The sequence below is a fragment of the Mustela putorius genome, unplaced genomic scaffold (assembly GCF_011764305.1).
Source record: "Mustela putorius furo isolate JIRA1106 unplaced genomic scaffold, ASM1176430v1.1 tig00003869_pilon_pilon_pilon, whole genome shotgun sequence".
Taxonomy (NCBI): domain Eukaryota; kingdom Metazoa; phylum Chordata; class Mammalia; order Carnivora; family Mustelidae; genus Mustela; species Mustela putorius.
The window spans coordinates 14,123,817-14,150,417 of record NW_025422021.1 but is presented as its reverse complement, the minus strand read 5'-3'; the positions used below and the strand labels follow the sequence as shown (position 1 = coordinate 14,150,417).

The 26,601-nt window shown below is 37.5% G+C and overlaps 1 protein-coding gene across 2 annotated transcripts in view; it reads left to right on the top strand.

Annotated features, from left to right (window-relative positions):
• The first annotated feature begins 4,973 nt into the window (after positions 1 to 4,973).
• The window catches only part of XIRP2 (xin actin binding repeat containing 2), a 74,325-nt gene continuing 52,697 nt past the window's right edge, over positions 4,974 to 26,601 (top strand). The window contains exon 1 of one of the 2 annotated variants that reach the window (XR_001178105.2): positions 4,974 to 5,159. The gene's annotated coding sequence lies outside the window, so the exon portion shown is untranslated. The remainder of the gene's footprint in view (positions 5,160 to 26,601) is intronic. The other variant, XM_004744005.2, reaches the window with a different exon arrangement.

Here is a 26,601-nt window from a genome sequence, read left to right as displayed (position 1 = left end):
TTCATTAGCTTTTCTTGGAAAGCTTTAATATTAATGAACAAGAAAAGAAAGTAAACCAAATGAATTCTGAGATCATGTCTATACTTTATGTCAAGGAGAATAGGCTTTCAGCCCCAAATGGTAGTACCAGCAAAAGTAGGAAAGGGAACAAATTCAAGATGACTGATGACCTAGTAAAGAAGCACATAGAATTTTGAAATCCCTTAACTAGATATGTCTTAATTCATGTTATCAAGAACACCTACAAATGCAGACACATAAGTAGACCTAAACTCATATATGAGTTTCCCCTCAGAGGGAGGTCTTTAGGAGTAGCCTGACTTTATATATGTTAGAGGCTCTCTTCTGTTCAATATCTTTTTTCACAGACTTAGATAAGACATATATTGCAACCTGGGAAGAGACCAACAATACTGGATGGCAGAAGCAAGCTGTAATAAGGGGGTGGCACTATTACCCTTCACTCAGGCATAAACTAAACAAATATAAGAAACTGTGGATGTGACTTTCAGTAACATATGCAAAAAAGACCTAGATTTTAATGGACTGTAGCTGTATGATCCAACAGTCTTATATTGCTGCAGAAAATCTGGTGAGCACTTTTTGATATTCAGTATAAAATATACAAATCAAATCTTTCTATTCCTTAATCATCTGTTTTCAAGATTTCTAATCTTGTCTTTTCCTGTCTCCAATCTACTGTTAAAATTTCCATTGAGTTCTTAATTCCTGATAATTGTATTTTTTAAATTCCAGATGTCCATTTCAATATCACTTTGGAATTTTAACTTTTAATTATAAAATTATATAATTTTATATAGTTTATTATATTAATATAATATATAATTGATATTATATTAATTATAAAATTATATAATTTAATTATAAAATTGTCCATCTCTTCATATATTTCTTTAAGATTTTATTTATTTATTTGACAGACAGAGATCACAAGTAGGCAGAGAGGCAGGCAGAGACAGAGGGGGAAGCAGGCTCCCTGCTGAGCAGAGAGCCTGATGCGGAACTCCATCCCAGGACTCTGGGATCATGACCTGAGCCAAAGGCAGAGGCTTTAACCCACTGAGCCATTCAGCCACCCCAATACCTTCATATACCTTATATGTTATTTCCTATATTTTCTAAAATGTATCCATCATTATTATTTTGAAGTTTTTATCTGCAAACTCATATATCTACAACATCTGTTTCTTTTCCGTTTTTTTTTTCTTCTCCGTTTCAGTAACAGTGCTCTCTTTGTATGCTTACCCTGCTTTTTTAATTGAAAATCAGACACTGTGTTTCCAAATACAAAAATGAAAAATTTCCAGGTGATATTATTTTCATCAGAGAGGTTCAGCCTTTCCTCTGCTAGGCAGATGGAGTAGAGGGGGGAAGAGGCTGACTACCTTAATTTAGGGTTTCATTGAGAATCTGTCAGATCCTATTTTTGTTCTACTTTTCAGAAGTCTTCAGCTTGGATATTTAGCCTCACACCCTGTGAAACTTCAGAATTTGATAAATGTCTCGAGGGGGAGACTGGTTGTGTTTGAGTGTACTCAAGCCACCAATTTTATCACCCGAAGCCAGATCAAGTTCCAAAATCTTTGCTATTTCATCCCCTCTCTTCCAGTAAAAATCCTCATTCCTCCTCTAGCTAATTCCATACTATTAAGCTCCTGCAGGGACAAAGCAGTTATTGCAGATTTCTTTAGTCATTTCTTTCCTTTGAGGTATTTCAACTGTCTTGTTCTCCTCGTAGATCTTGTTTCCGAAGTAACGTTAACATGTGGGCTATTCCTTCTTTTTTTTTTTTCTTTTCTGTATTTGGGCTTATGATGATATGTGCTATCCCATGAAATGTTGGAATTTAGCAGGTATTTTGGAGAGAAAACCAAATTTGAGGTCCCATTACTCTCTAATTTTGTCATTCCAGTTTGATGGAACTGCCAAAAGTTGTGTTTTCCTGTTCCCCAGCAGCAGTGCTTTTCCTGGCCAAGCATGGATGCTCAGCCTCTAACTGCATCCAGATCAACAAATAACCGCCAGGGGCGCCTCACATTCAAAGTTCTCCTCCGCTCACATTCAAAGTTCTTGCCTTTCTTGAATTGTACTCCCTCTGGTCCTTATTGTTTGGCTGATCCCTGATGATACATACATATGTGTATGTATATGTATGTATATATGTACATATATATGTATGCATGTACTCACAGACATAAACACACACACATATTTGTAATTGATCCAGCTTTTAAAATTAGTCTCAGTGAGGGCATTGGTCTGATCCTAAGAAGCAACAGTCTTATATAGGTTTCAGCTGAGTACCAAAAGGTTGTAACAGATACAGGTATCAGGCACTATGAAGATAATTTAAAGTACTTTTGTGTATTGGACAGGGAGCAAATATTCCACTTCAACTTTCTAAAATTTTTGATACAAGGAAACACCTTATGAATCTTTCTACCTGCCTATTTATCATCTATCTACCTACCTATATATCTATCTTATAATCCACCTACCGAACTATCCATCCACTCATCCACCTATCAGATGAAGAATGAAAATCAGTGTCTGAAACAACTAAAATAATAAATGGTAAGGAAATCTGGGTGCTGATGTTTTCATTGTCTTCATGACTAAAATGAGTAAACCAAATTGTATGATAGCTAATCAGTTCTGTAACTGCAAACTTTTGCTTTATCTTAGGTCAATTAATTTATGCATGCTACTATAGAGCTGACATTTACTGCTCTTAATCCATTACCAGTTATATCATGATGTTCCACCAAGTTTTCTTTTCCTATCTGTTTTTTTTTTCCTTTTAGCAATGTATAATCATTGAATTTTTGGATGATTATGAACACTGGAAAATTTATAATGAGAAAAAATATGAAAATAAAATTTTATTTATGTATATGTATTTAAATCAAATATATTTCCTTCCTGAAAGGGTAAAAACAGGAGGTTTGAAGAAAGGTTATCTTAAGTGAAATTAAAGAACCAGTTGAAGAAATCTAACACACAGTGGAATGAGAAAGCAGGTAGTTTTGAATAAGAAGAGAAAATGAAGGAGCTATCAGTCAAATCTTTGAGTAATTGACAATATGTAGAAAGAATAAAACCACTATAAACATCATTAGCATCTGTATGCAAATATAAGAGTAAAGTTGACTGCATACATATTATAAGATATTATAAGATTGATCTTCATAATTTCAATCAAATTACTGTGATTTTAGATCTAGTGCCATTTTAAATATATAGCAAGATAACATAACAATAATCATTTTAAAATAAACATTTTGCCCTAGATTTAGACTGAATATTTTACATATATTATTTTATTCTATTTACAGTTTTTTTTTTTATTTGAGATAGAGCATGAATGGCAAGGAAGAGCAGAGGGGGAACCAGTCTCTCTACTGAGAAGGGAGCCTGAACCGATGCAGGGCTGGATCCCAGGACCCCCGGATCATGAGCCAAGGCAGATGCTTAGCCGAATGAGCCACCCAGGCGTCCCTATATATTACAGCAACCATTTAAAGTAATTAAACTTAGTTGTGTTTAATCGCAGATGAGTGAAGTGAAGCTTAGAGAACATAGGAAACTTGCCAATCCAAGAGGTTAGTTCGTATCAAAGCTGTGTTGAAATGCTGTGCTCTCAATCAGCATTGTCTCTAGAATCTTCTGAAACGTGCTATATAGGCACTAAGGCATTGCCACTAGCCACAAGTGGCAATAGAGTACTTAAAATGTAGCAAATGCCACAATGAGGAACTGAATTTTTAACTTTACTTAACTGTAATCAATTAAAATTTAAATAGCCACAAGTGGCTACCACACTGGACCTCACAGTCTAAAATAATTAGACTATACTGGCTCCTGGCCCTGAAAGATCTCGTCAAGTGTGCAGGAACACCATTTTTGAAGGTTTTTCTTAGAGTTGATCAGCTGGGATATCACTCCTTGACCTACTTTTAAAAGAATTCAATATTGTATATGGAAAAATGTAATTTTACTGGTCTTTCTTAGTAAGTGATATGGGAGAGAGCTCGCTTGTAAACATTTTGTGCAAAAGAGAGTATAAACATATGTCAAGTCTTTTCTTAAGTCAAAGGGCAATTTTCTTGTTCCCTATTTGGGTTTGCTGTGAGGCCATAAGCATACACACCTAACGCTACATAAAGAAAATAATACAAGAGAGGACAGATAGGGAAAGCTGGTTGTTTTTTATTTACTTAGGATGTATTAGGTCTTGGCATTGTGGAGCTAAATAACAATTCTTAGGGAGGTCTACCTTCTTCTAGGTCAGGTCATGCTGAGTAAGTAGGGTGGCAGCACAGGACATTTAATATTATGACCCCAGGAGCATGTGAGGTGACTTTTTCCCCTGACTGCTCTTCCTCATGCCAAATAATTTTAAGCTAGAATGCCTTCTTAACCCCTTCTTTCCTCGCTTCTTTAACCAGAGCTCGCTCTTTACTTTATAAACACTACAATAATGTTAATCTTTGCATGTGAAGCCTCAAAAAGCAAACATTTCCCATACCTAAGCACATTTTCTAAATAAAAATAATGCTTCCTCTTTCTGAGAATCCAAATTCCACCGGGATACATTAGAACTCTTTCCTACGTGGTTTATCTTCGTATTCTTGACTCTTAAAAGATTGAAGTTTTTCAAAGAGATAGGAGAAATTCAAGGCCTTTAAGCCCTTTTTTTCCTTATCAGTGCTGGTTGTCGTTTAGGCTTCCTTTCGAAGTTGAGCGCTGGCTCGATGGTTAGTTATGGCTTTAGAAGGGGTTTGATTGACTGCACATGTGTTAAGGCCATGCATACATTACTGAGGACACTATGAGGCAGAATGCCCTCAGAGGCACACTTCTGAAAAGAGTGGTTGACTCAGGCCCCACCTATACAGAGCTCAGTTCCTAAAAATAGGTGCCAAGTTGCACCCTTTGGACACAGGGCTAAAATAAATTCAGCCGTCCCATCGACTTGCTTGATAGACCCTTCAGTGGAGCCGGCCTCCACGCCGATTGTTTTCAGGGGACTGGGAAATTTGCTGTACATGAAACCAGGGAGGAAGCTCACCAGTGAAGAACTATAAAGATATATGACATCTTCACTGACTCGGAGTTAGGTCTCACTTTTCCAGAAGGTATGTGTGATGATCGTCATTGAGACATATCTGCTTCCTGGGTGTAACGTGTTCTTACTGATTGCTTGAAATCAGTGAAGACCATAGATCAAATTAAAATTGTTATAAAAGAAAATATCCAATCAGATTTTGTTTTTAAAATCATATTTGGTATTACCTTATATTATGAAATGTAAAGCTTTGTATATTAATCCCTGCGAGATAGTTAGCATGTTTCGTGTTCAGTGTTGAAAAATAATGAACCAGACTCTAAGCTAGAAAGCCGTGAGTGAGAATTATACTTCAGCTTATAGCTAAAAGAGAAAACTGAAAAAATTACTGTATCTTCTCTGACCATAAATTAATACAATATACAATGAATATAGTAAAAAAAAAAAAAATACAAGTTGTGTTACTTGGAATTTGGTAAAGGAAAGGAAGAGTTTAAAATATCTTCAGCTGTCGCAACCTGCTCAGAAAAATGTATTGAAAATGATTCTTTCTCCAGCCTCAGTTTGATTTTGTACTTCTTGCCCCAGCCACAGTCTCATCTCCTTTGGGAGTATTACTGGAGTAAGGATTAAAGAATCAGGTTCTTAGATGTTTTGCAGAATTAAGAAAACCACCGCCAGTTGGATCTGCCAGCCCTAATTATAGTAACTACAAACTTAAAGAGAGAAGACTGAGATTTTACTTTAAAGGTATCATGGCCTATATACTGTTTCAAATGGATTTTTTCTGTCTTCGATTGCCTGTGAACACTTTAATTTGATCCTGTTGTGCCTGAAGTGTTTAGATGTTAGAGGCTGAAGTGATTTGGGACAGGCATTATAACAGAATATCTTAAGACACCAACTAAAGCAAGGACACTTTAAGATTACATAATACAGGGTTTAAATATAGCCAGCTGGTGCTGCACTGAAAGATAGTTATTTTTACCAGAGCTCCATTTGGTCACTGACGAGCTGTAGGTTGTTTAAATTGTTTTAAAATTTCATGTGCAGAGTACCAAAGGACGAGTAAAATATTTACCTCAGCTACATTCAGAGCCATGAATTTTAATATGAAAGAGCACCTGTTTTGAATTTTGAAGATATTACCATTGAGTGGCAAAATATTGGATCAGAAAGGAGGGAGTTTTGAATTCTATGCTTAAATATTTTCTACTGCTCTGCCTAATCTTTGAATATTTTACCTCCTTACTATTAACATGTAAATGCACAACAAGTCCCATTTTTTGGCAGCATTTTGGATGTCTGCAAATATAGCAAAATGCCAGGTGTTTGGGGAAAAACGTAGTCTGGAATAAATGTTTCTGCTTTCATCCGATGTTGGGCATCTTTAAGATACTGCTTCCCTCCATCTCCTGAAAAATAAAAGTAACATTCTTTAATGATCACAGAGGGTTTTACTTCAAAAGATGCTCATGTAAAAATGTCAACGCAGGCCTCAAGTCTTCGGTGAATACAGAGGAAGAGAGGGTTGGTTGCCTTTCCTTTGGTTTATTTTTGGGTAAAAAGCCCACAGAGTCAATAGATCATTTCCAGTTGTCTACCATTGAGAGCTATCGCTAGTAAGCCAGCTCTCTTGTTCTGTCTCTCAAATTTACCACAACTGAACAACTTATGTACATTAGTATTCTTTCTACTCACTTGGTAAAATATTATTTATGTTGAGGTGATTTGGAGTTGGACTTTCCTTATAATCTTGGTCCTGGAAACTATTGCCTTTCCTCTCTGTTTCTCTCTGTCTTTGCCTCACACAGACACACAATTCTGGACCCCAAAGACCATTTTGTAAGACTTGATTCACAGACGGGAGTTATGTCTAGATTCAGTAATTTATGGAGCAGGGCAGACAAAAAATGGTTGGCAGTGTAATTGCAACATGTTTGATTGAACAATCTATGGGGGACAGAGCCTAATTGACATTACATTGTCCTTTTGATTTGTTTCCCACCTCTTATTTTAAAAGCATTCAAGTTACACTTTGAAATTCAATTAAATTGTAATTTGTTTTTTGTTTGTTAGTTTTGCTTCTGATAGAGACACTTGGTCATTCAAATTACAGGCTCATCCCTTGTGGAATGGCAGGGTAACTTCAGCTTTTCTGATTCAGGAATAACTTTTTTAGAGCATTGATTTATTCCACATAAGTGCATGGTTTTTTGTTTTGTTTTGTTTTGAAGATTTTATTTATTTATTTATTTGACAGAGAGAGATCACAAGTAGGCAGAGAGGCAGGCAGAGAAGGAAGCAGGCTCCCTGCTGAGCAGAGAACCCGATGCGGGACTCGATCCCAGGACCCTGAGATCATGACCTGAGACGAAGGCATCGGCTTAACCCACTGAGCCACCCAGGCACCAGACACCCAAGTGCATGGTTTTTATAGGACTGTGGGATATGTTGCATTGTTTTTTCCTGACAACAGATGTGTGGTGTTTTCTGGCACTAACCAATTCTCCAATTCTCTGACACCAGTTGGGTATACAACTTAATTCAATTTTCATACTCATTCCCAGAGTTAGAGCAAACAGCACAGATTGTCCCCATTTCAGCCACGAATTCAAGAAGAGCCAAATAGAAGAGATGCATAGGGCAAAGCGGGTTGAGGAGAGTGGCACAGAGCCCCCCACACTCTCTCTGGGCTCCATACCTATCAATGTGTTCACCAACCTGGAAGCCTCCCAGACCCTGTTGTTTAGGGTTTCCATAGAGATTTCATTACATAGGATGATTGACAAAATCATTGGCTACTGGTCATTAGATTCAATCTGTAGCCCTTCTCTCCCTTTCCAAGGTGGGAAGTGCGGTTGAATGTTCTAACTCTTTAATCACTAGGTTGTTTTTTCTGACAATCAGCCACCATCCTGAAGCCATTTCTACTCCTCCTTAATGCCCACAAGAGACCAGGAGTCGTGTCATTAACATACCATAGACACTACCCAACAAGAGATTCCAAGAGTTGTAGGAGCTGTGTGCCAGGAGCACATATGTCACATATGTCTGCAAAACCTCTTCTCTGAAATGCTACCTAGGAACTCTAGAGTAAAACTTTCATACTATTTATTTTCCTAATCATTAGAATCCTTCTTTCACAAACATAACTAACCTGGGTATTTTTGATTTGTACAGTATAACCAGTAAAAGCACAAAGGACAATAACAATTTGGCGACAAAAAGAGCAGAGATTTTATTTTCTTAAAAATGATGAAAATCGGCAAATTCAATGAATTATTTGTATCAGTTTAGATACAACAGATGATGGTGTGGCTATATTTAATGAGGTTTTTTTAGCATAAATGGTGGCATAAAAATAATCTACCAGTAAGCAGTGCAGTAGGTAATCCAAATTCTTGGTAGAGTGGCTGGACTTCTTAAAATATTGCCAAGAATAAAAGGAATTTATTACACAGATAACCCAGAAAACCTCAGTGACTATTTGGTATAACGCTTTTAAGTTCTAGATAAGAAAACCGAGGCAAAGGAACATTAACTAGTAACTCTTACTAAGCACAGAGAAATAGAAGCCAACTCTCTTGACTTCTATTTCAATGCTATATGTCATTCTACAAAGATTTATGCCATGACATCAACCCAATCCCATTCTACTCCCATGAGTTACAACACCTTTTTAGGTATACCTTAGTAAAGTCCTTTTTTTTTGCCAGTAGTAGGCTTTTGATACTTTTCGTTGTGTATGTCCTGTTCTTTTAAAATTATAAAAAATTGTGTGGGGTATCTGGATGGCTCAGTGGGTTAAAACCTCTGCCTTTGGCTCAGATCATGACCTCAGGGTCCTGGGGCCATGCCCTGAGTTGGGCTCAGCAGGAAGCCTGCTTCCTCCTCTCTCTGCCTGCCTCTCTGCCTCCTAGTGATCTCTGTCTGTCAAATAAATAAATAAAATCTTTAAAAAATAGATGAAAAATAGTGGAAAAGGAGACCTGATCCACGTATTCAGTTAAAATGAAAAATATGATGATTACTTTATTTTTTTTAATTTTACTAAGCATGTAAGTTTGCTCATCTTCTGTGTTAGATGAGCTTTCCCCATCCCCCACTGTCTTCTCATTGGCACATGCTTTTTCAATACCTTTTCTGGCAGACCTTCAAGTAGATTTGTCTTTTCCATTTTTCTACTTGTATGTAGGATATATCCTGCTGCCTGGTGAACTGAACACTTTAGCTATATCTGACTGTTCAAAAGTAAGTAATTGCCAACTTGCTCTAGGCATACACACGATTTAAAATAAATATAATATGCAAATTTATTTTGGGAAATTTCTCTGTTTGTAAAATATCCAATAGCATCTTCCTAAAGAATCTGAATATATCAGCATGTATATTTCTAAATGTATTAACTTGGTAGTTACTACCATTGAAAACCTAAAAAAAAAAAAAAAACCATTAATTTTACAAGCAAAGTCCAGCATTATAAATGGTTTCCAAACACATTCTTCATTTAAAGTTCAATAAATGCGGAATGAATTTAAACTAATGTTTGAATATCATTTACTGGGGTGCCTGGGTGGCTCAGTATTCAGGAGTCTGCCTTTGGCTCAGGTCATGAGCCTAGGGTCCTGGGTTAAAGCCCCACATCAGGCTCTCGGCCCTTCAGGGAGCCTGGTCCTCCCTCTCCCTCTGCCTGCCACTCCTTCTGTTTCTGTTCTTTCTCTCTGTGTCAAATAAATAAATAAATAGAATCTGAATATCATTTACTTTAAAATTTTTTAACTCATAGGAACTTAACTGCATTGAAATAAAATGTGGGTACAATTTACATTATAAAGAGACTGGGTTTTTTAACTATATAAATTTTGATATGTAGAATCACATTTCCCTGTTGAATTGCATTTAACTTCATGGGTGCTTTATCACTATCTCTGTTGCTGATGATAATTTTGTTTGTCTGTACGTAGTCAATACTGTCATAATAATTTAGCTTTACCTTATCTAACCAGTAAGCCTTTCTGTCAAATAATTTGTGGTTCATAGGTAACATAGTAAATGAGTGCTCCAGGGAAACAATGAGAAATCTTTTCATAAAACTAGGGGTCACCTTTTAATGTACCTGTTTTATAAGTTAGAATTTTTGACGTCCACACAAGGGATTTATTGCTAAATTGGAATATTTCTGGGAAAGAGACAAGAATAAAGTGAGTTAGTTCACGTTATTAAAGGTTGTCAACTCCAGCTAACAGTGCCATTTAAAATTCACTGGGCCTTCTTCTGTTGGATCCCAAGCCATTTTCCTGAGTGCTATATAGAGTGGAAGTCGGCTGTTTCACTACCAGGGGTGATGCCCGGCAGCAGTTTTCCTTTGGAACACAGACAGGGGCTAGAGCGGGGGATACCAGTGGAAGAGCAATGGATGGCAAGCAGCAGCTTGCTCAGTTCCTTCTGTCCTCTGGCCCATCCCGGGATGCTCAGAGTGAGAGCAGAACCTTATCACCGCCCTGACTTCTTCAGTAGAAACTATGCTAACTCCCTGAGTCCCAGAAGATGAAAAACCATGTATTCTTAGGAACGTAACTGTATTAGTCCATGTCTGCTTCAGGTCCTGACTCATCCTGGAATGGGAATAATTTCAGGATTCAACACTCATGTGTCATCCAGAGCCTGACAACAGCCCCACCTTTTACACTGTAAAATATCAGAGAAGTGAAATTGAAAAGAAAGGCATATGTTTGTCTTTAAGCTACAGACTCTTCTTTTCCTGAAAAGATCTAGTCTAACTATTACAGTTATTGACTCAAAGCTACTATTTATAGTTTCTAATATTCCATCCTTTAAATAGCAGCTGTAAAATACCACACACTTCAATGCTCACCTCTTTTCACTTACCTCACCACTTCAACCCGCTGGTCCCAGCTTCTTGACTATGTCATTATATTATGTTATTACCATTTCTTCCCATCATGTTCCATTATGCTCATATATCTATGTGTATACATACACATATATATGTATGTGTATATTCTTTTCTGTAAAGAATGGTGTTACTGATGCCTCTGTATTGTTTTCCATTTCTTTTACGTTCTTGAAGTGCATCTGCATGTTCAGTTAAAGAAGAGTAATCTTCAGACCAAAGCCAATAACCACAATATAATCCAGAATGACATTTCTTTTTACTCTTAGCAGAACATTGTGTGGAGAATGTGACACAAAATTTTGTAACCATTTATATTGAGAAAGTGCCAAACGACATTTTTACAATAACAACAACAGCAGCAATAATAATAATAAACATAAACGTTTTCTTTGGGATTATTCTCCCTTGGATAGACTTATTTTAAAATTTCCTGGAGCTGATGTATAAAATTTCACTATCGATATCATCTTTACAGTTTAATCATCTGAATAGTTCTTGAAATCAGATGTAACATGTTCTCCCATCTTGTCTTTCCTCTTCCTTCTTTTTTATCTCATTTCTATTAAAGACCTCTGAAATATATTCCTTAACCTTGAGACTGAAATTATCCTTAATGTATATGCAGTGTCCTCAGTTTATCAGAATCACAAAAACACCATCTGTTAGGGCCAGAAGAGGTTCCAAGTGAATTCCAGATAACACTTTATTGGTTTGGAACCAAACTGCCTGGGTTTGAATTTGACTCCTACACTTACCAACTGAATGACTTCAGGCAAATTATTTAATACCTCTGTGTCTATTTCCTCATCCGATAATGGAGATACTCTTAATATCTATTTCATAATGTTGTTTGGAGGATTAAATAAATTCATAGTTGTAAAATGACTTAAACAATAATCCTGGTACATAGTGTTGTATAAGCTTTTGCTATTATTGCCATTATTATTATTAATATATGAGGCCTTACAACATAATAATCATTATCTCTTTCTCAGAGAACAAGATAAGAAAATAAAGTACCAAGTTTTCCTAGACACTGACCATTCAAAAAAACTACCACACTAAAAACTGTTGAAGAGAGAAAATCGGCTTCCTGATTTAATAAGACTTTCTGTTGTTAAAGGCATCCTTACCTTGCAGAGATGCACTTTTCAGCTCAAATTAAATTTCTGTCCTCTCCAGAGTTGTAGAAAGCTATTAAGTGCTCTCTTTCTATTATAATAATTTCAACACTTGAAACTAATAACCTTCCTGTTATTCTCGATGTCAACATCACATTACTTCAAGGAATCAAACTCTTCAACTACCCTCAAACCTAATGACTCTGTTTTCTTTCTGATGGAGCTGCTCCCAGCCACTTATTGGACCTTGTCATTACTTTGACTTAGTTCTTGGACTCTTGACATATAGACCACAGTTTTCTTTATTTTCTACTAAACCTGATCTTGGCCCTCAGCAACACATTCTGCCCATCAGCTTCTCTGCTTTTATTTGCCTCATTGCTCTGCATCTTGGGTCCCCTTGCAGTGTCTGAGTGAAGATGGAAGAACACTCATTCAGGAGGGAGGCACAGAAAGATGGGGCTGTAGGGAATCTGATCAGCAAAGGGAATCTGATCAGCAAAGGCAAAGAAGAATCCAATAACTGAAAAGAAAGCAAAAAATTGGGACTCCTGGGTGGCTCGGTCGGTTAAGCATCCAACTCTTGATTTCAGCTCAGGTCAGGATCTCAGGGTCGTGCAATGGAGCCCTCACCATCAGGCTCCCCACTCAGCAAGGTTAACCTCTCTCCTTCTGCCCCTTTCACTCGTGCACACACGGACTCTCTCAAATAAATAAACAAATCTTTAAAAAAAAATAAAAGCAAGAGATCATGAGCCAATGAAAGGTGCAATGCATCATATTTGGGGGATACAGATAAACTATAAACAGGAAAATAAATGCCAAGGTCAGAAATAAGGAGGACTAGAAATAAAATAGTATTAGAGCCTGTGATAGACCCAGGTATGCATTTCAAACTAAGACCAAGAACAATTCAGGAGTACTGGAGGCCTGAAGTTAAGGGACCCTGTATCCAGGCTTCAGGGATGGGTATAATAGTTTAAGGGAACCATACTAGACCTAATGCCCACTCAGCCACGACCCCACTGTCAGCTACAACAGTACAACTTCCACTGACACCTCCCCCTGTTTCATTTGTCCCTATGTTCTTGAGCTAAATTTACCTCAACAAAAACCAATTCAACATTTTCCCTTAATGTATGATCTTTGCTTCCATTCAAATATATATATAATACATATATTATATACACATATATTTTATATGTATATATATTATATATGTTATATATGTTTTATATATATTATATACACTCCTTATCACATTCAACATTACTCCTGACAATCCTAGATGTTGTCTATTCTAATTTACAACTGGAAAATTTGAGAATGGAAACAAGTTCGTGGGTAATACTTTAAAAAAAAAAAAAGTCCATGTTGAATTTTGAAATGTTTGGCAGTGTACAATCAGGGCTTAAATAGTCACCAGAGATAGACACTGGGTATAATATAGATGAAGCCGAGAGCTGATAGGGTGTGTGTGATAAGACAAAAACAGAAGACTAGGGATGGAGCCCAAGAGATTATACATGGTTGGGTGTCAGAGAATTTTTCAGGAGACTCGTCATGATACATGAGTGTTATTTGTATCTGGTCTAAGCTACTCACCAACTCCATAATCAGGTTTGAGATTTTTTATAAAGAACAATGCAAAGAGTGCTGCAAAGCGTCAGCATTTTTAATTCCTCCTTCTGAGATACTTTCTGTAATGGCAAGTGTCAGGCTTGGTCAGGTTTAAGACATTTTCCTCAGGCCCTGCACTGCTGGTGAATGAGACCTAGGGCTTTCTGTCACATCTGCTTTCCTTGGCAAGCTTCCAACTCGGAAGTGCACTGGGACACCCTGAAAACTTTCTGAGGCCCTCCTCCTAGCTCTCACAAAACAAATGGGATACTACTTGTGATTAGATGGTCCTCCAAGGAAAAATGCGTGTATGTCAGTGTTTGCATTGTCTGCCTATACTCCTGTGCTTGGCCCACTGGACTCGGGAGGCTAGTATTTTCTTCTGGACCAAACTGTAATGGAGACATGAATGTATCTGGAATTTTTTTAGCTATAATATTTTTCTAATTGCTTTCTGAAGATATGTAATAACAGGAGAATTTCTGGCAGAGATTTAATTTGGCAGAAAGCCCAAAGTTGACTGGTTTCACTTTTCAAGCAAACATTTTTGTGTGGTTCTAATTTTCACTTGCTCATGTGGTATCCTGTGGAGCATTTTTGGTGATGAGCTGGATTTCATTGTGGGAGACTCACAGGTTCACAGGCAAGAAGTTTATTTTTGCTCCCTCCGAGAAGCTCTAATCCCAATTTTCACATCTCCGGGCTGCTTAAACAACTTCTGTTGCAGAATTTGGAATTTGTTTTCTACCCTTTAAAAAGAAGTAGGAGAGAGAAAGTAACAATATCTGTCAACAGGAACCATCAAAAGATGGGTCTTGGATCTTGCACTATTATTTCTAGACAAATTCATTTGATAAATGCTTCATGGTCATCCACTGTGTATCAGCCATGATGTCAAATGTTAAGGAACTATGAAGTTGGCTGTCTGACTCTCAACTGTCCATCTAGAATTTTAGTTTTAGATGACAATAAAAATTTAATAACTGCTCCAGCAAAAATGTTAGGAAAGGCTCTGCCACTCATTGTTGGGGAAAGCACAAGCATATCATTCTTAGACATGCTTTATATTCTTCCTACTCTCAAATGAGAGCGCATGAGGAGCTTTGGGGAGCACTCAGTGATGACCATCCTTCCATATGCACAGTGTATGTGTTGCCATTTTGTAAACTGATGAAGCTAAGAGATTCTTTGACTGAAATCATGGTAGATACGGTTAAGCAAACAAGACTTAAGAGATGGAAACTGATGCTGAGCTCTTGGCTAGTGGCTGATAACCTGCAATTGTCTTTCTGTGTCTAAAATTTTAAAAATAATATCTGAAGACAAAGAGATGCTTAACATTACATCTGAGTTCTTCCCTTTCAGGTGAGTTGTCCTGATACTGTAGCAGGCTACACTAAGTTGAAATGCATTGTCCCTCTGCCCAAGGCTTTTGATACCTAAAATGAAGAGTCTAGGGAAGTGATTCTATTTTAAAGCTTCATATGGAATTTTACAATGAAGCCCAATATCTAATTTTTAAATTGCTTTTTTTACATTTCACTCCCCCCAACTTCACTCTTTTTACCTTCTTTCACACTTGAGTTTAAATACCATTGGTCTAAGAAAACTTTTGTTTGCAAGTTTTAATTGAATTCTTTGTTGTTCACAGTTGTCACTGTCTTAATGTGCATGGAAAGAGCAAGTTTTAATCTGAGTAACATTTAAAGGGTGATTTTTACACTTCACCCTTTAAAAACAGGAGTGAAATAAGCAGCATAAAGTGATGGTGCACTTACAGGATTAGGTTTTGAATCTGAGAAAAGAAACAAATGTCAGTGCCAAATTTGTAAAGATAAATAAGTATAAATAAATTAAAGGATGATGAGACTGACTAACTATGTACTTCATGGGTATCTTCAGCAGGGCAGACTATTAAATTACGTCCACTCTTTGGACCAATCCTAGTACCGACATTTCATTAGGAAACTGACATCATCTTTTTCTTTTGAAGTTACAGTGTGCATTTATATGCAAAGGGCATGGAGGGCACAGTAATGGTGACAGGGAGAATAACCCAGCACCTGACTGAATCTAAGTTTTGATACATTAACATTATTACACTTTAACTTATAAACATACCAGTTCTATACTTAAAAGACTGTTTAAAATGTACAGAGCATTTTCTAGTGCCCCCTACAATAATGGGGACAATAACCAGGAAGTATACGGGAGAGTACAAACATGTGAAAAAGATGCCGATTACCTTTCATTTTAGAGCACATTAGAAAAACCTATAGCTTTGGTAAGAAAAATAGTATTCTACCAGATTCTTAACATTTCTCCTGAACATTAGCACTTTTGTCTTCCTACCTTAAATGATTAAAGAGCACATTGTTTTGAAAGCATTCATTCTCTTAGGTGGAATTTTTCTAAGTACATCACTGCTGTGGAAAGGTGAACTTACTTCCGGAAGAGTCAGGTATTTATTGAGCAATATGTTACATTATTTCAGCATTTTCTCTTTCCCCTCAATTGCTTAGTTTTTCCAAAAAACGTTCAGTAAAGAAAGTATGTAGAATCAGTGTGGTTTCCCTTCTTTGATCAAGCCTATGAGCCATTAAGTTCAAAAGAAAAAAAAAGATATCAAAGGATCTGGGCAGAGAAAGCACTTTAAACAAAGACTTAAGGTCTTTGAAAAGAGTTTGTGTAAATTCAGGGGCTGACTTTCTGTAAGACAAAAGGCCTAAATTAAATATATTTTACTATCCAGAGGAAAAGGGTGATTAGTAGGTGAAAAGCTGCCACAGCTTCAATTGCCTAAATTGGTGAGAGTCAGAATCTGATGGTTTGGGCTTTCTTTTAATATCCTTTGTCACCTGCTAAGGTGAAAAGTTGGACAAAGGGAAAGTATCAGGGAATTCTGAAGGAATACTCAATAAAGAAGAATATCTATATTCAAAACTAAATGAATTTAGCAACAACTTAGTTAACACCTAAATAAAGGTACTTAGTAGAAGTATTTAGCAGTAGTACTTAGCGGTGCATAGGTACTTAACAGAGCAAAGGTGGAATGGATCACAGATGAGGAAATCTAGGACCCTTCTTGCCTGTGGTAGGCAGCCACAGGACAGCAGAGACTAGGGAGGGCCCCCATCCTTCCCATCTGGCTGGTCCAGACCAGGGTTTGCCGTGTTGTGCCCACTGCTCAGAGGCTGCAGAGGGAAATGAAAACTGTTAACTGAGAGATGGTTTCAAGATTTTACCTAAATTATGTAGAACAGGGGAAACCACAAGGAATATTTTTTTAGGGGGGAAGAGAATCAATCTGTCCCTATCACGTGATACACTAGGGTGATTTTCATGAACTTCACATTTTCAGAGTACTACCTTGTTGCTTTCTGGTGAAAAATTCATGATTCATCAGCTAGCGCCAAGACATGCTTTGGATATCATAACATTAAGTTAGTAGTTTCACCTCCTTCATATATTTTCTTTGTCTCTGTGGCCAGATGAGTAGGACTACGCCAACTTCTTTGTCTCAATCTCAACATGTAGTTGTCCATTCCTTCATTATTGTTGTGTTTTCCTTCTCTCGGGAAACATGGTGGATACCTGATTTGTAAAGAGGAATGGACTATCCTTACAGAAAGCTTTAGGTTTAGGTGGATCAGAGTCGAGTCCTGTCCTTTCCACTTATAGCTTTGAGCCTTGGGAAATTTCATAACTTTTATTGTCCCGACTTATATCAGCTCGGATTATCTGGATGATTACACTTGCAGGGGAGAGATGATAACACCTAGAGTGACTGGAAGCTAGTGATCATTTATTATTTACTATGTGCAAGATATTCAGTAAACTCCACTTTTGTAAGATTTCCTTCAGTCCTCACAGTAATCCCTAGGTTCTGTTGTCATTCTTAAGACATAGAGAAGAAGGAAGAGGCTCAGAAAAGTTAAGCAATTTGCCTAAAGTCAAAAGTGAGTGTTGGAAATAGGTTAAATAGTGGGCTTTCTGGGTCCAGAGTAGATAGTTAATCCACATGTGGGTCTGCATCCTGCTGGATAACAGCCCAAGACAGAGGCTGGAGCAGAACAGGTTTACAAAATTAACTTAGCTCTGCCCTGGGCTGGAGGGATGTGCATTTTGGTGGAAGGTGACAGAAGTGGGGATAGGGCGGGGGAGGGGACTCAAAGATACACCACAAAGTAATGTCATACAAATAGAAGTATAATTTTTTTTTTTTTAGAAGTATAATTTTTAAGTGATAGGAGGGCACAGCAGAGGGAGCTACTCTCCGTCTGGGTTAAGTGGGGGAAATCTGAAGGGAAATGGAGCCTCACGGCAGGCTACCTGTAAGGGGCTTTTTAATCCCATCAAATATGATTGGGCTTGATCCAGCTTAATTTATTTCATCACTATATAAATAAATGTGGTTTTGGGGGTGGAGATATGGAGTGTGTGCCACCAGTTTCCTCAAGATACCCTTCTAGGAAGGGCTGCACTTGGTGTGTCTCCAGACAAGCCAACTTCCTTTGCAGGACCAGTCATCTGGGAGCCTGTTTTATTCAGAAGTCAGCATGTTGGGGGGCCTGGGTGGCTCAGTGGGTTGAGCCTCTGCCTTTGGCTCAGGTCATCATCTCAGGGTCCTGGAATCGAGCCCCATATCAGGCTCTCTACTCAGCGGGGAGCCTGCTTCCCCTTCTCTCTCTCTCTGCCTGACTTTTTGCCTGCTTGTGATCTTTGTCTCTGTGTTAAATAAATAAATAAAATTTTAAAAAGAAAAAAGAAGTCAGCATGTTGAAATGATGCAACCTGTTGTATTCCTGTTTTTAGACATAAGACCAGATCAACACTTCTTAGAATACCGTATTTCTTGAGGATTTCTCTGGTGTTTTCCTTTTCTTCTCTCTTCAAGCAGACCAGGGTTCTATATAATTTGCGCCCAGCCTGGAGCACTGTGCTTGGCTTACAGTGAAAGGGCAATAGCTGTTTACTGAATGCATGACTGAAGCCTTAAGAAGAGAGATTATCAGACACCTTAATTGTATATCTGACAAGCAGATTTAACAGGAGGACACTGTGATGGAAGCATGACACCAACTCTTATGCCGTGGAGCACAACAGATCAAGAGAAAATTAGGGCAGTGGTCCTTGCTTTGCATCTCTCTTCCCTTAGAGTGAAGTTCGTCCCTTTCCCTGCTTGGTCAGATGGCTACCTAATCCTGTCTCAAGTTTGAGCTCTGTAGTGACCAAGGAAGTGTAATTGAAAAAGTTGCTTCCATTTCCAGTTCTAAACTCAAGCTTCTGAGGATGAAAAAAGAGCCAATTAGAGTCAGAGATATTCAACTTTATTGGTCTCCCTTTGACTTATCCCTACATGCACTCAAATAAATGTTCAGAAAGGATTTGTGGACAGATGTTTAGGAAGCAGAAAGGAGGATTCTATACAGCCTCAGTTAAAAATGGACTTTCTAATAAAACACTTTATTTTGATTAAAAATATTTGCATAGGGGCGCCTGGGTTAAAGCCTCTGCTTTCGGCTCAGGTCATGATCTCAGGGTCCTGGGATCGAGCCCCGCATCGGGCTCTCTGCTCCGCGAGAAGCCTGCTTCCTCCTCCCTCTGCCTGTCTCTCTGCTTACCTGTGATTTCTCTCTGTCAAATAAAAATATATATATATATTTGCATAGGAGACTCCATAGAGTTGAATAGGTAGTTTGGAAATACCTGAACTCAATTCCAGGCTCAGACACTTACTATATGATTTTATCTTTTGAATGCTACTTTCTTCATTAGCTAAATGGAAATAATACCACCTATCAGATATGGTTCCTATAAAAATTAGATGTAAAGTATACATGTAAAATGCTTAACACATAATCAGTACTCATTAACAGACAGTTATTGTTATAATGAAATATAAATTTGATTATGCTAGGGAAATGTCTAACAAGGGACTTGGCTGTAAAAATATGAACCATCAATAGGCATTTAATAGTTCTAATTTATTTGACCATTCCAAAAATATTTAAGTCAGTGTATTCAATTATTGATTTTTGTAACTGGGCAATTCTTTAACTAAATTAAACAATTAATTTAAAAATATGTAACAGCAATATGATTAAATTTCTGAATATGCCCAAACTGGCAATATTACTTTACTAATAATTATCTAATTTCTGACTAAATTCTATTCATTCATAACTGCTTTAGTATAAGAAGTACTTTTTGTGAGATGACAGGAGCTGCAGGAAACAGGATGAGTCTATCTGCTAGTACATCATTACAATTAGAAATGGCAGTTCTCTTACTCAGAGAGATTAAAATCTAAATAGACATCTAAACTCAGTCTTATCTTTAAGAAGATGGATATTTCTTTAGGGGAGCATGAAGAATAACTTCAAGGATGTTTCTATTGCAAGGTGGTTTGTATATATAAATTGGAGTGATTTGGGGGAGCTGGAACTAATATGATTTAGAGAGGATCTACCGTGTGGTGATCTCTGACTTGGAGATGTGCACGAATGTGTACTGTGGATGTTCGTGTTAGTTTCCTATTGCTTCTCCAGCAAATTACCACAAAAGGAGTCATTTACAATGACACAATTTGTTATAGTATTGTATGGAGGTCTAAAATCCAAAATGGGTTTCCCTGGACCAAATCAAGGCATTGGGTGGGCCAAGCTCATTCCAGAAGCTCTGGAGGCAAATCTTGTTTTCTTGCCTTTTCCAGCCTCTGGAAGCTGCCTGCATTCATTAACTGGTGGGACCTTTCCTCTACTTTCAAAGCCAGTAACATAAAATCTGTACTGTCCCCACCCGCCTCTCTTTCACCCCTACCTCTGCTTCTGTCCCCACCTTTTCTTTCTGTGACTCTCCTGCCTCTCAGTATCATTTATGAGCACCCTTGAGACTATTACATGGAACCCACGTAGATAATCCAGGATAATCTCCCCATCTCAGAGCCCTTAACTTAATCACACCTGCAAAGTCCCTTTGCCATGTGGAATAATACAGTCACAGACTCTGAGAAGGATGTGAACATCTTTGGAGGACCGATATTTTGCTTCCAATGTTGCTGAATCTTGTCCTCTTCCTCTAACAGGCAATTGGAAATACAGCATCTCTTCCAGTATCTGGTGAACTGGGAGAGTACTGGTTAGGGAAGGGTGAGTAAGGAGGCAAGAACTAATTCTTTGTATTATCCTGAGAGAGTATCTGTTTTTGTTAATGTAGAAAGCATGGTGCGCAGATGAAATCAGATGAAAGAATTGATTTGGGGGAAGGTGACAAGCGTACACACAACAACACAGTGCATTGGGAGGGAATGGGACTATAGGGAGGTTAGTTCAAAAAATGGAATCTGATTCACTCTGCTCACATGCTGGATGGATACCAGAGCCAAGTTTATGTGTGGAAGTGTGGCATACACGTCCACTCATTTTACTTTTTGCCCTTCCTCCCCATGTTTTTTTAAGAGCTATAAATGCAAGATTGTACTATATACTAACTCTTTAATTTTAGTCTCCATCTATTTAATTTTATAATATTCAAATGGAGTAAAATATATAAAACTCAAGTTGATTACAAACTTAGGGGTGCCTGGGTGGCTCAGTTGGTCAAATGCCCGACCCTTGATTTCAGTGCAGGTCATTTGATGAAGCTCCGCCATGGGCTCTGCACTCGGCACAGAGTCTGCTTGCAATCCTCTCCCTCTCCCTCTCTCTCTCTCCATTCTTCCCACGGCTCTCTCTCTCTAAAATAAATAAATAAAAATCTTTTTAAAAATTGATTACAAATTTGACTTAGCAATAGTGTTCTAGATGTTTAAGAGAGATGAATTTTATTATCAGCTGAGGAATATGAAAATATTAATTATTCTAGAAATCTTATTCATGCTAATGGCTGTGAGCCAATGCTATGTCCATCAGTATTATATCCTGATTCACAAATTCCAACTGGGTTATAGATCATATATTTCGATTTGATGGAATTTAGTTCATCACTCCCCAATTTAGTTCTAAATCAATTTTTCAAGTACTAAGCAGTTGACTTCTTTATAACCCATCCAAAATACAATCACGAGACTATCGCTGTGTCACCAGAAGTGTGTTTGCCCGTTTGAAGCTGCTCTCTGTGTTCGCCCCAGCCTCGTGGGCTTGGGGGCATGCCAGCGTTCTGTCCGGTTCTTAGTGTGGACTAAATAAAGATTTCTTGGATTGACTTTAGAAAAGTTCAAGGAAAAAAATCATTACATTCTCATTTATTTGCTCAAGAGTTCAAGTTACTATTAAACCTTAGGATTTCTTTTGAGTCATGATTATACACTGCGCTAGCGATCTAGGACTATTTTTTCTGTTTTTATGGTATACGTGATAGGAGTCAGTTGACCCCAGAAAAATGCACCGGTTTGTCGTTTGAAGACTCTGGGAAGGTGATTATTTGGGTTTGGCTTTGGTTTTTGGACACGTGCATTCCTTGAGAAGTAGCGCAGAATTGGAATGTCACAGAACCCGGAGCCAGACTGCGTGGCTTCCCCTCCCAGCTCGGACACTCACCAGCCCCCTGTCCTTGAGCAAGTATTGTAACCTTTCTGTGTCTTTGTTTCCTTATCTGTAAAATGGAGATAAAAAATAAAAATAGTCTCTACCTCATAGGATGGTTGAGAGCACTCAGTGGATTAACGTCTGACACACAGAAAACACTTCATATATATGGGCTCTTACTTTTTTACTTGTGAGTCATTCTTTTGAGTCCTTTATTGTTCAGTAATGTTTGCAGTTTTATTTCTGATATGTCCATGTTCTTTACTAAAAACATAATACTTTCGGCCTATTTATTACAATTGCCCCCTCCACTTTTCCTTTTGTCCTATAATTATTTTTGTTTAAAAGGTTTCTTACTTCACACTATTTTTTAAGCTTAGGAACTCCAACTGAAATCATTTTCTTCTTCTCCGAAGATTTTTCAACATTTTAAAAAGCATTTAGCTCTTTACTCCATCTGATACTCTGTAACGTGCTTCGAGGTGAGGAACTGTTGGATGTTTTACACAAAATCATTACCCAGTTTCCCCAACATGCCTTGTTGATAATGCTGCTGTCTCGTCCTGTTGCTCATCTACATACTCATGTGGCCAGCTCCTTCATGATTCAGTGCAGATGTCCTACTTCTCAGGATACTTTTCCTGACACCTGCTCGTTGACACACCCGAGTGGATTATGTCCTCCCTGGGAGGCTCTCCACTCACCTGGTACAAACCCATTAACTCTTGGGTTATAATTGCCTATCTTTCTTTCCAACTAGTCTGATAGCTGGAAAGCATAGTGAGTGCGTCATATGCTTACCGTAGATAACCCACAGTTGTTTAATGGTAATGAATAAATACATTAAAGGAAGTCATATTAATTATATAGTATGAATCATTTCCTTTTGAATTTCATATAGCAGGGCGCCTGGACAGCTCAGTCAGTTAAGGGTCTGCCTTCATGATCTCAGGTTCCTGGGATGAAGCCCTGCATTGGGCTCTCTGCTCAGTGCAGAGTCTGCTTCTCCCCTGATCTTTCTCTTACTATCTCTATCTCTCTCAAATAAATAAATAAAATATTTTTTAAAAGAAATGTCATATGGCAAAGATGGAGGGAGATACATGAATGTCACTCACAGCATTTAAATTCCCATAGAGTTCTCCTTTTTCGTTTTTTAGAGTTTATTTGACACAGAGAGAGAGAGATCACAAGTAGGCAGAGAGGCAGGCCGAGGGAGAGGGAGAAGCAGGCTCTCTGCTGAGCAGAGAGCCTGATGCGGGGCTCGATCCCAGGACCCTGAGATCATGACCTGAGTTGAAGGGAGAAGCTTAATCCACTGAGCCACCCAGGCACCCTGCAGTTCTCCTTTTTCTTGTTATTGATGGTGTTTACATGTTTCTGTACTATGCTAGTCCGCATGTAGAGGTTTACAGTGTTAAAGCTTCACAGTGGGATTAGTATCTTCCAACTGTCAATGGCCCTGCTATCTCATTTAGGACACTTTGTCTTTAATGTAATTTTGCATGAAAAGAATATAGCCACAGTGACTTTTCTTCATTTTATATTTACCTGTAACATTTTTACCCAATATTTTCTTTTTGAATTTTGTGTCTTGTTTTAGATTGATGTCTTGTGAGCGGCATATGGTTGGATTTATTTGTTTGTCTTTCAGTGTGGAGTTTAACCTGTGTTTATTTTTATGACTATTACAACTGATCTTATTCCTACCTTCTTGTTTACGTTTTTAAAATGTAAAGACCTTTGTTTTCTTTTCGGATGTCTTTTGTTGTATGGACTGCCTTTTAAGTTTGATGTTGACGCCACACCAGTACCAACTTGGATTCATACAGACTGTAGTTCTTTGAGCTACAGTAACCAGTAACCAGTAACCAGTTTAATAATTCCTTTTGGTTTTCAATATTATAAGAAAGGCATCTAAGGATGTCTGAATTTTGTTTCTTCATCACAGAAATGCTTCATAATTTTAAATAATTATAGAATTTTTCTCTTTCCTTGCAAAACTTGCAATGTTTTAAAAGAATTTACTGTTATACTGATGTTTCAAACTTAATTTTATTTCTGGATTATAGTACATATTTTAAAACCATGCCCAAATTTTATTTTCAGTAATTTTTCTTCAAATATATCTTTTTGTTCTGCCTCCCACTCTCCCCATCCCAGCCTCTCATTGAAATGCTATCAATTTACAGTTTGGATTTTGCTCTCTGTTTTCTGTCATTGCCTTTCACATTGCTGTTAATGTTAGTGATTTTCTTTTCCACAACATATATTACACTATTTACTGCCCCCAGTGGGTATTTTAACTCTTCTAAAAACTTTAACACCCCTAGTTCTTTTCTCATCTCTGGCAGCTTTCTTTTCTTCTGACTTTATCTCAGCCAGGTGCCTGCTGTAATTCAGACACAGCTAATACCAGCTTTGCAACACTAGCAAGTGGTCTGTCAATGAAATGTAGAGGTCAAAGTATCTTACTTTATTCTACAGACTTCCGCATAATCCATATGAGGTAGGCAAAAGAGGAAAGAAATAAGGTGACTCACAAAAATTTAAACAGTATTTGTGTAAGCCAGTTTTGAAGCCCTGGGGTTTAATACCTACCTTTCATCCAATTTTGTCCATTATAGTATTGTTATATGGTCCTCTTTTCCATAAAACTTTATCAAGTTCAACTACAGTTTAGAAATGTGCCTCCCATATTTTGAAAGTAAGAAATTACATTTAGAAAATGTGCTGAGGTGGAATCTTGCTTTAGAAATAAGATCATGACAGAGCACCTGGCCTTGTGAACTGTGCCACACTGGGTATTTTCTAAAGAGACATTTTTCTGCCTTTGACCATATTTTTGAGCAAGGCACTGACCCCAGCACTATCATATCAAACATTGACCTTGACTTCCAAATTCTTACTCTATGAAGATCTTAGGATAATATATATAATTTATTACTCCAAATTTCTAGACAATTATTTGTTTAATGGAAAATGAAGAGAGATGTTATTTCTTAATGTTGTAAGAACATATCCTTTTATAGACCACTGAATTCCAAACTTAAATTTTCCTGAACAGCTGGTTAGAAGAATGGTTCATAATAATGAACCTTTTTTTTTATTTGACAGACAGAGATCACAAGTAGGCAGAGAGGAAGGAGGTGGGGGGTGGGGGGGCAGGGAGTGGGAGGGAGCAGGCTCCCCGCTGAGCAGAGAGCCCCCGATGTGGGGCTCGATCCCAGGACCCTGGGATCAGGATCTGAGCCGAAGGCAGAGGCTTAACCCACTGAGCCACCCAGGCGCCCCAATAATGAACCTTTTTGAAATGTCTATTAATACTAATCTGTGCATATTTCTAAGAATTCTTTCACTGATAATAGAAGTTGTGAAATGAGAAGAAAATCCCAGAGTGTATTAATTACATTGACTATTCCTCATTGTTTTCCATATCTGACTTCTTAAAGCTATTATTTTACTCCATAGAAACACAGAAGGATGTCTACGCAGTCCTTCTGTGACTGACTACAGGCAGGTGAATAATTAATTGGTCAGGAAAGGAAGAGCATTCTATCTTCTATTATACTACTTTGCATTTTAAAAAATGTTTAAACATGGACTCTCCATAAAAAGTAAAATTCAGGAAGGTATGAGTTTTGTAACTAGGCAGATTTTATTGGTTAATTTAGTTATCTTGTTTTATAAAACTGCAGAAGAAAAGCACATATTTCAAGCCCAAAAAAATAGATCTGTAGTCATACAATCTCTCATGATTTAAGGAAATAGTACATGTAAGTGTACACTTATGTATGCTTATGTATGTACATGTATGTATATTATAAATATGTATACATATGTACATACATAAGTATACATAAGTGGACATAAGTTGGATGTATGTGTAGTATATTACAAAAAAAATATAAAAATAATAATATAAATCTTTTTCCTAAGAACCTCAGAATTCTTATAAAAGACATTCTTATCCTTGGCATATAATCATTTTCGTAACAGCTTGTATTTTTTAGTGTTTTATTTTCTTTCAAAGTGCTTGCTTTATATGTTCCTTCTGCTTTATAGGATTTATTCTATTCTACATAGAACTATTTTGGGTGGGTTAGCAATTATTTTCTCATCAGCAAACAAAAGAGAACAGTTGACATTTAGGGTGCAATGGATTCTGTGTCCAGCTAAGCCATTAATTCTGGAGATTTGGGAGAATTCACTGAACTTCTTTGGATTTTCGTTTACTCATCTGAACAATGAATTGCCACTAAGCCCCGGAGACAAGTCACTGCTAGTACAATGATTCTGTGTTGTTAATATTTATAATGATTT